The sequence below is a fragment of the Chenopodium album genome, chromosome 10 (genome assembly GCF_948465745.1).
Source record: "Chenopodium album chromosome 10, dcCheAlbu1.1, whole genome shotgun sequence".
NCBI lineage: Eukaryota > Viridiplantae > Streptophyta > Magnoliopsida > Caryophyllales > Amaranthaceae > Chenopodium > Chenopodium album.
This window is the reverse complement of record NC_137843.1, coordinates 49,562,634-49,579,001: the sequence shown is the minus strand read 5'-3', so window position 1 is coordinate 49,579,001 and position 16,368 is coordinate 49,562,634. Positions and strand designations below refer to the sequence as shown.

Here is a 16,368-nt window from a genome sequence, read left to right as displayed (position 1 = left end):
GTAAGAAAGTATGTTGGCTAGCTTATGTTAATATAAGCATCACATGCATTAATTTTCACATTTAATTATTGTGCTATTTTATTGTACTAGTCTTGGCAGGACAGCAGTAGCTGCACCTTGCCATCCTAGCTGCTGCAGTAGTCTCGGCAGGGCAGTAGTAGCTGCAACCATGTCAGGCCAACTACAAGAACAATGCATAGAGTTCTGATTTTCAGCACCCTAGAAGCTCTATATGTTTTCCTGTGTATTTGAATGTGCTGACATCAATTTTACTACGTAAGATAGCTGAGAGGTTTGTTAATGTCTTGGATGCTTTGTACAAATTTGATAGTGTGTCTGAATTATGGCAATGGAGTTAATTACAGCATAGAGTGTGCAGATTAACACAATCTTTTATTGAATTAGATCAGCATAATCTTTTATTGAATTAGATTAACACAAAACAAAATCCATACATTAAAGTTAAAGTACCCTATATTGAATCAACTTCATTTCCTGATCCACTCTAACCAATTTTAGAATCCTCCTTTGTACTGGAAGAATCTAAATCATTAGTAATCTGATAGTTTCCTCACTTAGCTCTCTTTTAACCATGTCTGATAGTTGTTCACTTTTTGTTATATAGTTCTTAATAATGAAATTCATTACGTGTTTATATTGACTTATGCAGAAGGCTTTCACAGTACGTGAAGATCGTAGAGGATATGTGTTTAAGCAAGATTCAAAGAGGTGGAGAGCATTTAAGTTTAGATTAACACTACAACATTTTTTATCAAATGCAACGCCTGAAAGTAGGCTAATGCAATGGCTATATAAGTTACCGTGGCATCAGCATGGTCTAACATAATAGGTGCTTAAGATTAGGGTCTAATGCAATGGCTAAGAATTAGCCGTGGTAATAGGTCAGTCTAATACAACGCCTACTATCCTTTTTGTTTTTTGAATGACACGCCCACTATCTATATCTATACCATTTAAATGTAAGACGGCTTCATTCGTTCTCGATCTATACATCTTTTCTCTCTCCTTTACTCCACCCTTTCTCTCTCCTCTACCTTCATCCACTCAGCGGCGCCGCAAGCTCGACATTTTGTCAATTTTAATTCTAGCTAAACCACACCATTCATTTTCACTTCATCTATCATACTCCGCCATTCTCTCTCTTCTTTTTCCCTTTGAAGCGGCAAAAACCCTAACCCTCAAAGCCCCAATTTGATTTAGGAGTGATTGAAATTTAGGTTGTTTTATTCTTTGTTGTATTTCGATTATAGTCTTCGGTGTCAAATTTGCTTTCATTTCATCAAGAGAGACTTTATTAACTTTATTTCACCCGATTTAAATTAACTATCTACCCATTTTGTGCCGTTTTTGATTAATTTCTCTGTGAACTGGTGTTAAAGGAACTGTTTTGTGCATTGTAAAGCAAATTACAGCTACTGGATTTTTTTTTTTAATTACAATTGTTAATATTTAATTGAAGATTGTATGTTTGCAGTGTAGGAAAAGATACTAAAAAATCAGAAGATATTTTGCTAGTCTTGCAAAGCTCTTATGGCGGTTGTGTTCGGGGTTTTGTTCTTGAATTAGTTGTTGCTACACCTTCTGGTAACTCATCTATCATCAATTTTCTTGTTTTTGAGTTTTGAATTTAGTAACGGTGATTGTTGTTGTTTTGGGGTTAGCTGGAGTGAATAATTTTGAATTTAGAAATTTGTTTAATTGATAATTGCTTAATGATGTGCATTTTTGATATATGAAGGCGATAATGTGATTATTACATCTTTTACAGGAAAATTTGAGTGTAAAATCAAAGTAATAATTAATTGGTAAGATAGTTTTTATTTATTTATTTATTTATTTATTTATTTATTTTTATTTTTTTGTCGTTAAGTTGTTGCTGCACTTCTATTTCATCATTGCCTGTCTTTTTCTGCAATTGGAATAAGGGCATTAAGGCTATTGAATTCGGGTCAATAATGTTAAATACTATGTATTAGTGGAGGATAGAAAGATGTATAGTAATTCCTTTTGTTATGTAATGTAGAGTATTTATGGCTGAAATTTCAATTAATGAACAATGTTTACCCATGGACTTATTGAATCCGAAATTACACAGTCTATTGATTTGAATGATAGCTTTGCATCGTCGCATTCGAGTAATTTAATGGTAACAGGGGAATGTTGGGGTTGGAACCGGAAAATAGGGGTGAACTTAAAAGGATTCAAATGTTAGTAGTATATGTCTATAATATGGAATAGATAGGACTCAAATTTGGTGTTTTGAGGAGGTGAATTGATAATGTTTGATGTAATTCTCAAGTTTATCATTGTTGTAATCAAAACAAAAGCTATGTATTTCTCACCTAAGTAAACCAAAGGTCGTGACGATATTTGAGTGTCTATGTATTGAGATTTGTTATTCATGGAGCCTAGTTGGAATTACTTCTTAGAAAATGATCCCTCACTTAATGCCTGATATAATTCTCATTATAGTTGTGTACTGAACATGAGTAGCCCTCATTATAACTTATACAACAAATCTAATAATTCTCATAGTATAATTTACCATGGGTGTACAAGTCTCAGAGTAAAATTTACTATGTGTGTACAATTGTGAGAGTCAAACCAAGTTCATACGAAAACCAACTACAAATCCGTAGAAGGAGACACCTTTGGGCTTACCTATTTATTTAATTTGCATTATGAGCTCAAGTTTTGTTGGTATGTACTTTGATTCAACGCTTGTGAGCATTCAACAGTGTGTAAGCTCATTGCTAGGCATGAATCTGCAGAATGAGGGAACCTTGTAGAGTAAGGAGTGAGGTTTGCATTTTACGATAAATCTGAAATTTTGAGAATTGCAACATTAAAGAAGTAATTACCGGTAGAGCTTTGGCTTAAGAATTTCTATTTTTGGGTTCAACTAAACAGTAATTATCACAAGACTTGCTACTCAAGACTTCATGATTAATTATCTCTAATATCTAACCTTTAAAAAGCCACAAGTCCTCAATTCAAAAGCTTATCTAAAGTGCTATTCCTCTTTTACCTCTCAAAATGTGTTATTTCTATTTTGCATTCGTGATTTATATTGTAGCTTACAAGAATATTATTAGATTTACCCATATATATTATTTATAAGCAGACAAAACATCCTTTAAAGTTTGATTATGTATTTCACCGAGTAGAGCGCATAGTAAGAGAAGAGAATATGATATTGGCTAAAGAGATCATTGAATTGTTCCGTGAGCTAATTGCAGCCCACCATCCCATTATTGAATCTCAGAGGTTTATTCTTTCTCCCTTAAAACTGACTGCATAAGAAGAAAAAGTTATAGAAATTGTATTGGACTGTGTGGTTATATTGGAATTATGCCTTTATCAGACTATCTGAGACACATGAAAGGTTTTTTTATCTCGACTTTAGTTTTTGTTGTAGCCACTACATCCTCCGAGTATTTTTTACTTAACTTTTTTGCTGCTTGAATTATATATGAGAAAAGAGGAATGATGGATGTTTATCTTCTTTTTTGATTCAGAATTCTTGAAATTGGATTGTGTTTTTATAAGGTTTTTGGGTTTTATTTGATATATGTAGGTTGTAGGGAATTGACTACATTGATTTTTTATTTGATAGTTTGCAATTATTATTCATGAGCTAATTAGTTTTTGACGATAAAAAACGAACTGACCTATATTTAGGATGAAACAATTGCTTGAGCACATCAACAATTGCTATGACAGGAGTTGGACTCGATTAAGGAAACTTTGAACACTGAGTTACAAAGAGCTCCAGCAGCATCAAGTACTAGTAAAATAGGTGGATACTGAAGCTGAAGAAGGTGCTTCCTGCATTGTTAAACTTGAGAAATTGGAGAAGCGGGAGAAAGAAATGATAAAGCGGTCCAAACAATTGCTAAAAATATGGTTTGGGGGATAAAATAATTTAGTTTTAACTTTTTAATTGTTTTTTATATAGTTTAACTAGTGATAATTTCATTTTGTAATTTTTTTAGATAACAATATACAAACTTTTAATTTATATTAATAAATTCTGATTTTTATTTTATTTTATTTATTTTTTTTATTTTTATTTTTTTGTAAAAAATCTGATTGTAATTGTATTATAATTATTATTATTATTATTGGCATTAGGGTATAGGGAATCGTGGCATTAGATATAGGAAACTGTGGCATTACATATAGGAAACCGTGACATTAGGTATTATAGTTAATGCCACGACACTGATGTTGCCGGTGCATCAGGTGTTGATCTAATGAATATAAGGGGTACTCTTATTATGAGGATGAGATTGTAAGTCTGGAATGATGTATGTTAATTATAACAACGAATATAAATAAAATAGTAATTTGTTGTAAATACTGATTTTTTAGGCACAAGAACTACAAGATCAAGGAGTCCAAGTTGCTGATGTCCCTCGCCATTTGGTTTGGATCAGATCTCATTCTAGAGAAGAAAAAGGAATTCTGAAATTTGACAATCCTGCAAATTTGGAAATAGCTCAAGCAATTGTAAGAATTTGTATCTATATTTAAGTTTGAACTAATACAAATAGAAAATCATGCTAACAAAACCCTTTTTTATTGTTTACTTTAAATTTCAATAAGCATTGGAGGCTCAACATAACCAAGGAAAAATTGATGCTACAGCCGAAATTATATATTGGCAAAAGCGTTAAAGACACCAGAGCATGGTGGTTGTGTTAGGGGTGTTGGAGGAGGTGTTACAAACAAGGAATACTTTGGATACAACAACCAGAGCGTTAAAGACACCAGAGCATGGTGGTTGTGTTAGGGGTGTTGGAGGAGGTGTTACGAACAAGGAATACTTTGGATACAACAACCAACACCCCCTAACCATTTGCAATCTGAGCTCAAAGAAGTCAAAGCAAAACTGGCAAATGTGACCAATACTCAAACTTTACTAATGTCCTTTGAGCTCGGTAGTTCAAGTGCCCATATAGAAGGGGGATTTGATGGCAACCAAGAATTTTATGGTGGTTCATTTGGTGAATTATTTAACAATCATGGTTTAGAGGTAACACATTTGGATGTGTCAGGTGACGAGGGTGGCCAAAATGCGAGTATGGCCACTCAAGGAGTTCAAGGTTTTCATTTCCAACTTACTTCAAATCCTCATCCTCAACAACATGAGGTATGAACCGAGTTATACCATGTAGCATTATTAGATCCCGAGCGTGATATTGAGAAAGAGTCCGTGTCTAAAAAATCATTCAATCCAAACCTTGAATCTCAACCTGAACAGTACTACAAATAAAGATTTCCTCGAGGTAAGTACATTTTATACATGGATTATGTACAAAATTAGGCCATTTGTCTAAAAAAACTATATAACTTAGTTTTAACAACAATTTGACAATGACTCTGGGTTATTGTTGTTTTGAATGCAATGCAAGTCTTTTGACTTATTTTGGATGTAATTGTAGTCTATCTACATAACATTCTTAAGTTTTCTTATAGCAATTCGTCAGTATCTATAAATAAACTAATTAAGTGCATAATGGATACTAATGCGTTTATGCATCTAGGGTAACAATGATTTTTCACTGGCAATAGAGCAAGCCAATGGGGTACAAATAGTTGCCATTGGACAAGTTTATATAAGAAAGGTATCAGAAGTAGTTAAGCATCACTTCAAACCCGTAGCGAGTAATTGCTATTGAGTTTGTATTAAGTAAGATATTTATGCAACTGCACCTTTGCCATTTCCTGAGGGAAAAATCAGATCAGCTAGTGAAGGAAAGAATTATTTTTTGTTATGGCCAACACACTTAGTTTTTACCATAAAGAAGGTATTATATAGTTTTTTAGCTGAAATATGTTTATATATATTTAGCTGAAATATGTTTATATATATATATATATATATATATATATATATATATATATATATATATATATATATATATATATATATATATACGGGGTGGTTCCGCTGAAAACAAGGCTTGAGCTGAAAACAACAAATCTCAACCATTCATTATTAACACAAAAGATCAGACGGTTTAAAAGCCATAAGATCTTTCCAACCTTATATATAATCAATTCAACCGTTTTAAAAGTCACTACATTTTTTTTAAGGTCACTACATACGAAAATAAGGAAACTTTATCTAAATTGACAACATTTACATAGAGTCACTATATATAAAAATAAAGTAACTATATCAACTTTGATGATATTTACACAAAGGTTATTATATACAAAAATGAGATAATTATATCAATTTTGACAACATATACATAAAGGTCACTATGTACAGAAATAAGAAAACTATATCGACTTTGAGTTTTTGACACCATTTACATAAAGGTTACTATATACAAAAATAAAGTTCACTATATATAAAAATAAGGTAACTACATCAACTCTGACAACAGTTACATAAAGATTGCTAAATACAAAAATAAGGTGACGGAAACAAATTTTACAACATTTCCATGATGCTAAAGTTATTATATACAAAAATAGGGTAACTGTATATAAACTCCGAGTAACTATATCATTTTGACACCCTTTACTTAGAGGTCACTATATACAAAAATAAGCTCATTTACACAAAAGTTACTATATATAGAAGCAAGGTAACAATATCAATTTTGATGAAGGTTGCACATAGGTCACTATATTTAAAAATAAGGTAACTATATGAAAAACAAGTATACATTGCTCAACCAATTAAGCTAATAGGTTTCCAACACGCAAGAACAATAAAGCTTTATAGATGATAATAAATAAGGACTAATAGTTATACATGATTTTGACAACCTTTACATGATTTTGCTAGTATATAAGGACTAATAGTTATACATGTTGCTAGGCCTTATAGTAGGAGTCCAGCCTATATGGATTAATTAAGTACATTAAAGAGATCAGAAGTCACTAAATATAAAAATAAAGGGTATTAAAAAAAGTCTATGTACATCCCGTGATTACACGGTGCTCGACCAATGGAGCTAATAGGCTTTCAACATGCCAAAAACGTAGAGGCTTAATTAAAACCGAAACATTTGCTATCATATAAGGCATGCCGACCGGTACTTTATAGATGCAAGCACATAGACAAATACATTGTCCTGGAAAGACATACCACATTTATACATTTTCTTAGTAGTCAATGCTACCTCTAAGTACTGACCATCATTATGAAAGATACAGTAGAATAGATAAAAGCCGTACAAAATTGTCATGGAATTGTTAGATGCAGTGTATATTTAACACGAATCAGCTCTTCCCATCAAATCAACAAGGCAAATGAAACTAAAATAAGAGCAGAACAATTACAAATAAAAACCTAATTAACTAAAATCAAGCAGAATTAAACAGAATATCGATCAAATCTACTACTATGAAAATGTATTGAAGTCGGAACTCAAAAATACAAATCACATCGATAATTTTCAAAAAAATAAATAAATAAACGAGCAAAATTAAAAAAAATTAAACAATCAGAGACGAAGAACTCAAAAAATACACAAATCAGAAATGAAAAACCCAGCAACTATCCAGGTTTTAGAATCAAAGATGCAAAGTCGAGCTAAAATCATACATCAAACCTAATTTACTCAAATCAAGAAAAAAAATACACAAATGTAGATCAAAGGATTTCATACGAAGAAATTAAGTCGAATTTTCGCGTAATTACACTATATGAAACACGAATAAGCAGGAAAAAGCTCAAATAAAGTGTACTGCTACATGTAACTCATAATTGAATTCGTAACAAAAAAATCGAGCAAAAATAACACAAAATACCTAATCTACTAAAATCAAGCAAAATCACACAAATGCAACTCAGAAATACTCCTACGAAACTAAAATTAAAAAAAAAAAACCAAAAAAAAATCAAATCGGAAAATCAATTTGATATTTCCAAAAACAAAATACCAAATTAAACAAAATTCATAAACAAATAACTCACTTTTTTGAAGCTAATGACGAAATTGATGAAGATTGAACCAAATTCCTCTATAATTTGATGACGTTCAACGTTGATTTTGAATTGGGAAGGAGAGAGTGAAGGAAATGGAGAACGTGAGAGAGGAGAGAGATAATGTACGCTCATAAATTAGAAAACAAAACCCACCTCAGGTTTAAATACACGCAGATGTAATATAATCCGTTGGATTAAAATCAATGGTCTAGATCGTATGTTTTCAGTTTTCAGCCAAAGACTTGTTTTCACGTGATCCACTCCCCATATATATATATATATATATATTACAAGGATGATATTAAGTAGGTTTTGTTATTGTATTATACCTAAGGTTGATAAACAATCTGTAAAAGAGTTCAATACACTTTCTACTCAAATGCCTTCATCATATTCATCATCCACCAAGCGTGTACTTGGTCCTATCGCTCTTGAGGAAAAACTAAAGTTGACTACTACTTTGATGCGAGTTTGTAGGAAGCTAGCTGTTGAAATGAACAATGGTAAAAAAACCATACCTATTAGTTAGAATATCGAATAGTGTACTTTATAATGAGCAGGATGTTTGCATTGAATATGAAGATAAGTGAGATTGGTGCTATCAAAGAATGATTGGAGCAAGTCACATCTCAACTTTTATGATGTAAGTATGGTAGTAATTTTAATTTCTGAACCCCTTTTTACCAATTTTGTTAATTAATTGTTTTAAATTTTGTTTCTAAATACACAAGGCATCTAAGTGAGATGGTCCATGCACAAGGTATTTCAGGAGTTTATGGATTTTGTGATTTTAATTTCATAACACCGCAAACTCCAACGCAAGAAAACAAAGATGATCGATGTGACTATTTGGTTAGGGTATTTGCATGCAATAATGCACAAAATCGAAATCAAATATTCTTTGCTCCATATACTGACAAGTAAGCTACTTGTTTAATTGATGTACTCATTTTTCAAGATGTTTGATAGCATGAATCTTAGGTCCCATGATAACAACACTAACTTTATGTGTAGTTTGCATTAGATGTTAGCGGTGATTTGTCAATGGGTTGGATTGGTGCATTGGCTAGATCCAGCTGGGCAGAATTTCTGCCTTACCAATTTGCTCGAGATATTATCAATAAGTATATGATTCAACAATTTATTTATAATATATTAATCTTACTAGTTTCTTTAGTTTTAATACTTTTCCATAGTTAATATCTAAATGAGTCCTACTTATGAATATAAATAGGGCAATTTTGAGATTCAACTTAGAGTTTCGATCAGAAATATAGTGGAATAAGAATTCGCTTGTTAAATGAAAAAATATAGAGGTATTTGACCTTTGCATTATTTTATTTTTTTTGCTCGCATACTTATGTTTGGTATTCATAGATTATAATTTTTATTATATAATTTGGATTTATTGATGTAATAGTGCCCTCGTCAAGGTTTGAACGTCAATTGTGGATATTATGTTTGCCGTTATATGCTAGAGACAATACAATCCAGAAAGTTATATGTGCCAGACAAGGTACTATTCTTCTTAAAATTATTGTGTATGGTGGTATAATCCATCCATGGTCCTTATATGGAGTTTGAGGAAATTCTTGTGATAGATTTCTTTGTTTACGTGATTATTCATAACGTGGAAATTTAAACTTACTGTTTTGTTGATTTTCGCATTTTTTTTCATGAAGTATTTTAAGTGATAAAGGGTACTACGTCCATGCATCAGACCTTGTTTTTTGGAAGACTATGCATCAGGCCATATATAATCAGTGTTGTGGATTTTTTTAATAACTTAGTTTATTTTGTTATTTTTTTTTTACTAAATTAGTTTATGTTATTATTTATCTTTTACTAACTTAGTTTATTTTGTTATTTATTTTTTTTTACTAAATTAGTTTATGTTATTATTTATTTTTTTACTAACTTAGTTAGTATTTTGATAAAGCTCCTGCCACATATTCTCAAAAAATGATTCACGAGGTTTGGGACATGTGGATTACATTTATTACAAAACATCAAGCAATCAAAGATGACGATGATGATCAATGTGAGTTGTAGATGGTTGGACGATTGGTAAATTAGTTATATAATTTGAATATAAAATAAAAAATTGTACCAGGTTTTTTTTTCCTAATTAAGAAATTTTCTTGTATACTGGAATGAAATTTTCTTGTATACTGGCAACAGATTTTTAAAACGTTGCTAAATAGCAACGAATATAATTTTTTTCATTGCCTAATTAAAAGCGACATTTTATGGTTTAGTTTTTTTAATAATTAATGGCTACATGTTTTTGATTTGTTGCTATTTAAAATAAATTGTCTTACTAGTTGTTACTAGATGACATCATATTTTTCTCTTGTTGCCATATGGTAACAAAATATGGCAACAAATATTTTATTTGTATTGATTTAGAAACAAACAAAGACAATGAATTTTTAAATTGTTGCCATTAGAAACAAGTCGTCTAAACTATTGTTGCTAGATGATAACGTATTTTTTTATTTGTTGCCATTGGAAACAAATTGTGTTACATGTTGTAAGTTTATATGTAGGCCACTTTTTGCTATTATGTATAAAATTATTTGAAGACACTCTTCTTATTATTTGTTGCTATAATGACATCAAATAGAGACGGATTTTTGATTTCGTCCCTAATTTAGAGACAAATTTTTCAACTTCGTCTCTAATATTTCATTCACTTATTATAAATTATATGCATAGAAGTAAACAAATAGTACTTGATATAGTTGGTAAGAGATTCACCATGTGACTTTAAGGTCACAAGTTCGACTCCTACCAACTGCGATTCTTGAGACTGGTGATTTAAAGAGCCTTACATGCAAAGTCAAGCTGTGTTGACCCGAGTGAGGTTTCAGGTTGGTAAAGGCCGGGATCGGATTGAACAGAATTGCTAATAAGGATTGGGTTTTTGTCTTGTATTGTTGATAGCAACCAATATTTATGATTTGTTGCTAATTTTATGAACCAACTTTAATAATTTGTTGCTATTTTTAGGAACCAACATTAATAATTTGTTGCTATCTTAGGAACTAACATTAATAATTTGTTGCTAATTTTAGCAACAACCAATGGTAATCTGTTGCCAAAGTTGGCAACGAATGCACCAAAAACAACAACTATCATGGAAACTATATTTAAATGGATGCAATATTGCAACAAAAATGCTTTGCAACTGGTAGCCAAAATCCCATGGCAACAAGCCTTTTAGCAACAACAAATTTTTTTCTCCAACCCGTTGCTAAATAGAGCTGGCAACGATTTTTTGGTGAATAGCAACAAAATTTTGGTGATGCTATATTGACTTAATTTTGTAGTGATTTATTTTGAATCAATGAATATATATATATATCAGTTTTAGAAAAAGTTGTGCCCTTGTTTGGTGAAAAATCTTATAACGCAACATGGCCAAATTAAAGTTGATGAACAGGCTATTGTAATGCATTGCATGTAGTAATGCATCCAAATAAGCAATATCTAGCATCTACAAATATGGTATATATATATAATCAGTGCAACTAGTAATGCATCATATAATGGTGCGATTTAATTATTTGTGCAGGTAAATTTTTTTTTTTTTAAAAAAACAACATATATCAACTGTGATCTATCATAGGAGATCCTTTTGTGAAGTATATTCATAATATTTTAATAATAAAATTATATGTAAAATAGAACAACAATCTATCATAGGCGTTACGTTTTATAAGAAAATAGATCATTTAAGTAAGGTAAGTGTTTCCTATTCTATGAAAATAAAAACGCTCATCAATGATCACTGTTCTCTTTTCCTATATTTAATATTGTTATATACACAAAGATAAAGCAGTTACCTTTCATAGGCGTTCTATATTTGTATCAATACAAGACGTATCTAGGAGGCGTCTTATAAACCTTATAAGCCACACTAGTTGAAGTACGCCTCTAAGGCGTTTATATAGCCTATTTTAGGCGTTCTATAAAGTGTATTTTGTGGTAGTGTTACTATCCTAATTGGGCCCCACTAGTTGCCATTTTCATAAAACCTGTAATAGAATATACATTCAATTCATTCATTCACTATATGTGAATGACCCATGCATTTTACAACGAAAAACAAGTAATAATGCAATAACACGCGCAAACTAGTTACTAACTTAGGTGATTGATCCAATTAACGCGCCTAATTAAAACTAGTCAAAGTTGTTAGTTAACTGATTATGTGATTAATCGCAATAAAATAGCTCAAGTAAATAATGAAGCTCCCACTAAATTCCGCATCCAACTTAATTAATCCAATTAATTAAGCTGGTAAACCTAAATGATGCCAAATAAATTTGCAAGTGCTGGGAAAAACCAAGGCCTAGTCTTGTTTTAATTAAAATAAACAATTAATCAAACAATTATTTAAGACGGCAAAAAGCAAATATTAAACAATGCCAAGTGCCTAGCCACGAGCCCAATTTGGCTAGGCACCAAACATAGCACGCATAGTCAACCGCACGCATGTGGCCTGCGCACCAAGGCTGGCTTAGCGCGTGCCACTGCTACCGTAGCAGCTGCGTAGCAGCTCGGGCTACGCAGTATGGTGCATGTGCCCGCACCTCAGCAAAGCAGCACATGCTAGGTGCTCCCGAGGGCATTCTAGCAGCATTCGCTGCTGGCTGCACGGTGCAGGGGACGCGCACTTGGCTTGCTAGCCCTCCGCATCAATTCCGCACCAAGCATGCACCAAACTCACGCACACACTCGCATCAACAGCAGTTCACTGATGCACCAACCCCGCAGCCTTGGCAGCCACATGCGGGCTGCGCAAGCAGACCAGCTGGGGCCGAGGGTTTTGCTTGGGGTTTATGCCTCAATTTGCGTTCTTGTGCTTTTGGGTTTATTTCTCGATTTTTGTGTGACCCAAACAATTAGTTCTAAATTGATTTTAGAACTAATAATGAGCAACATTGAAAATAAAACAAGTCCAACTTAATTAAATTCAATTTTAGTGCACAAACCAAAATTAATTCAAGATCCATTCTTTAAATAATTTTTGGTTCAACTTGATGCTACAAAATTGAAGGGCTATTCTCACAATTCATTTGACCAAACATAAATTAATAATAAGATTTGACAAAATTAAAAGAGGTTGGAAAAATAAACACATTCAACCAATGAAAAATTCCAACACTAACTTGTGTAAACATTAATAAATTACATCTTCTAATATGAAGAGTAATCAAATTTCAATCACAAGTTTAAACCTTTAACGACTTTAAACAACTTAGAAATGCTTAATTCAAAATTAGTTCAACATGGAATCTAGAAAGTCAAGATCCAACCAAATAAACAATTAAAGATTGGATCTTTAACACTTTAGGGACTTCAAAATTACAAAACCACCATAAACATTCACACTTGAAGCAATTAATTTGCAAAAATGTGAAATTTCAAGTTAATGTGAATAATGACCCAACCAAATTAAGCACCAATTATAACTTTATAATCATGCTTAAAAGGGCTTATAATTGCAGTATATTAATGATGTAACTATACACATAATCTAACATTAACATGCCGGAATTAATCAAGGTTTAAAGATTTAAAATTTATCATCAAAAATGAAAAACCCCTCGAAAAACCATTTTTTGGGTGGATTTTGGCTTCTGGACAGCCATCAAAGAGGGTCAAAACGGATTTAGAACATTGATTCCACCCAAAATTCACTAGTATTAGGTAGAAATCTGGGTTCTTGAGCTAAAATTAGCATAAATACGAGATTAAAACTAATTAAAACGAGCTTTCAATCTAATTAGCAAGCAAAACCAGAAATTTAAATCCATTTAAATCACATTAATTAATTACCGCTGTTGGATTTCGTGATGTCCGTCACCACGTGGAACAAAATCCTCCCAAATCTGCACACAAATTATTATAACTAACATGCATATTAATTACTAATCACATAATTAATTAACTAAGAGAGAAACCAATTATACCTTTGACGCGTGCTTCACTCTCACATGAGCTCTTACTTGAACAAACACGGATTAAAGAATGGCAAAGGGTGCCAAGCGTGACCCCTCCAACGAAGTCCATCCGCGCGCCCAATACTTGGTCGATATTACCGGCTAGGGTAATATCAACACTACTAAACAAGAGGATCTCCTTATAAGGTTTTTTCAATATGAGATGCCTTTTATAGAGCTCTTTCTCTTGCAAAATATTCCCAAGGGAGGCCTTGAGTATTTATAAGAGTAGCATCTCTACCCCCTTTGATTTCTAATCAAGGTGAGACTTTTGCAAAGTTGAGAAAAGCTAGTATTTGATTTAATTCTAAAATAAATTAAATAGCTAGAACAAATAGTCAATCAATAAGTGGCAATCACATGGGAGTGGTTAAGTGAGGACCACAAAGGAGGACCATATGGCCTCCTTGTTCCCCAAGCTACCTAACCCACCTCCCTATGACCGGTCAACATTCTTGAGCACCAAGGAATAGCCCGGTCAAGGCCATGTCGACTCGATTGGGGCCTCTAACTAAAATCGCAAAGCCCACAGCTAGGCCGCAAGCGCTTGCCACTCGTCATGGGCCAACCAGCACGCATCGCAGGCCTACGCGCGCTGCTGGGCTATTGTGGTGCTTGGCTGCCTTAGAGGGCTGGCCAACATGCCATGCAAGCCACAACTTGCTGCGGGCTTGCTGGCGTGCCTTGTTAGCACCCTGCTACGAGCTTTCTTTCATGCGGGCTGCTTGGTGCGCCATGCTAGCAGCTCACTGCTGCTGCTCTCGCAATCCTGCAAGCCCTTGCGTGCTGCTTGGCACTTACTGTAGTGCGTGCTAACTTAGCACCCGTATGGCTAGGCCGACACGAGGCTATGGCAACGCACTTGCACTTTATTGTTTATAAATTGACTTATTCATGCATCTGATGAGTGTTATTTATGGCACTCATTTGATGAATATTTAGGTTATTTTTACCTCCTTTTCATAGCTTTCTTTCTTAATAAATGCTTAAATCTATGCATTTTCTCTTTATTTTACCTTTTCTCTCTTATTTTGTGTTTTTATGGTTTTTCTAGTGTTTTCTCCTTTACTTGGTCACTTTACGTGGTTGTAGGTATTTTACGAGGTTCGGGTCTTGATATTGGTGGCCTACTATGTTGGAAAATGCATTTGGAGCAAACTTATAGCATTGTCAAAGCTCAAGATGCAAGGAAGTGGATGTTCCAAGTTCTAGATCTTACGCTCTCATGCCGCGCTCTCATGAAGATGTGATGTCGAACCCACTGTCAAGTCCATTTGAATCTTCCATGATTAGTATCTATCATGAACATATTGCGTGCACACACGAAGACACATTTGCGAACACACGAAACAGCGAATAAGTCGAAGAAACCCAGAAGAGCGTGGGCGCGCTACCTAGCTGCGTGGGCGCTCATGCCCCCTACGCGGGCGCGCACCCCTGCCCACACGGGTGCGCACCCCTGCCCTCGCGGGCATTCCTCCATGGTTTTGGTTTCGATCGGTTTCGTTTTCGCGCCTCATATAAATACCTATTTTTAACCCGATTTTTGCATGAGTTTTGAGACATTATTTTCATCATAATTTCAACTTAGTTGAGAGTTTCTCTCTCTAGTTTTATGGTTAGTTTAGGAGTAGATTAGAGAGAGAAAGTGAGAGATTTCAATGGTGATTTGAGTGATAGATGATACAAGGTTGACAATTATGTTGAAGATGTTCTCTATTATCAATGAGCATTTCTAACTCTATCTCATTTTATTTCTTGGTTTAATTTCATGTTTGTTTGATTTGATTTGATCTTTGATTCTTGATTAGTGTAATTGTTCTTCATATTTTGTTGATTCTTGATTTCTTTAGTTGCTTGTTGATTAGATGATGATATTTGGGTAGTTGTTTGGCTAGGGATTGGGTGAAACTTGTATGATTGATTGATTGTGATTAATTTAGGAATTATGTTGATTGATTATTGAGATTTAAGTGATTAATGAAAGTTTACATGTGTGTAATTTGATTAGGCCTTGAGAATTATGCTAGATTCCATTGTGATTTCTAATGATACGACCCATTGATTTAGGAATTGCAATTGTCGATTGATTTGGATTGTGATTCTCCTAGTTTGTATGGCTCTTTGATTCCAATTGATAGCTCTTATCATTAGTCTTCACAACCATTGATTGGCATGTTTTTCCCAAGTTTTTGCTACTGTCATGATTACTTGTTGATCCCCATTCCCTAGTGTTTTATTTGTTCGCTTCTTTGTTTGGTATTTTAATAGTGTTTCCTTCTTTACCTTTCAGCTTCGACCTAGCTTAGGCGCACAATTGAGAGCGCTTGAACATAACCGTTCCTTTGGGTTCGACCCTTGACTTACCTCTATACTTGTATT

At 33.3% G+C, this 16,368-nt stretch overlaps 2 long non-coding RNA genes across 2 annotated transcripts; one reads left to right on the top strand and one right to left on the bottom strand.

Moving 5' to 3' along the window:
- The first annotated feature begins 1,020 nt into the window (after positions 1-1,020).
- Positions 1,021-4,069, top strand: LOC145564031 (uncharacterized). The gene is made up of 3 exons (XR_014094722.1): positions 1,021-1,605; positions 1,790-1,826; positions 3,703-4,069. It is a non-coding gene; the product is annotated as an uncharacterized LOC145564031 (long non-coding RNA).
- Positions 4,070-6,767: 2,698 nt separating this feature from the next.
- Positions 6,768-8,361, bottom strand: LOC145564030 (uncharacterized). The gene is made up of 2 exons (XR_014094721.1): positions 7,964-8,361; positions 6,768-7,118 (listed from the first exon to the last, which is right to left on the bottom strand). It is a non-coding gene; the product is annotated as an uncharacterized LOC145564030 (long non-coding RNA).
- Between the last annotated feature and the right edge of the window lie 8,007 nt (positions 8,362-16,368).